Genomic DNA, 437 nt, shown 5'->3' with positions numbered 1-437 from the left:
CAAAACAAATGATGTAATATATGGTGATTAACATAACAATAAAAAATTAAAAAAAATTTTTCTGTGTATTGGCTTTTTAAGAAAGCTTTTTACAATGAACATCTATTTCTTTTGTAATAAAAAAGAAGGTAACAGCTATTTTAAAAAGTAAAATGGAAAGTGTCAAACATATGTAAAAGAAAAGAAAAATGTAAGGAATGGGTTGGCAAAACTACAGCCTGTTGGCCAAATTTGGGCTACCACCTGTTTTTTCCTGGTCCACGAGAATCATTTTTCCATTTTTAAATGGTGAAAAAACTTAAAAGAATCCTCTATCATGACACATGGAAAGTATAGGAAATGCACATTTCTGTGTCGGTGAAGTCTGACTGGAACACAGCACACTCCCCCGTGCACAGGCTGCTTGCATGATGGTGTTGCAGCTGAGAGTGCAGAAG

The sequence above is a fragment of the Callorhinus ursinus genome, unplaced genomic scaffold, assembly GCF_003265705.2.
Source record: "Callorhinus ursinus isolate GAN/ISIS: 27379988/994484 unplaced genomic scaffold, GSC_fseal_2.0 scaffold17, whole genome shotgun sequence".
Taxonomy (NCBI): domain Eukaryota; kingdom Metazoa; phylum Chordata; class Mammalia; order Carnivora; family Otariidae; genus Callorhinus; species Callorhinus ursinus.
The sequence above is the reverse complement of the archived record's forward strand: the minus strand, read 5'-3'. Positions refer to the sequence as shown.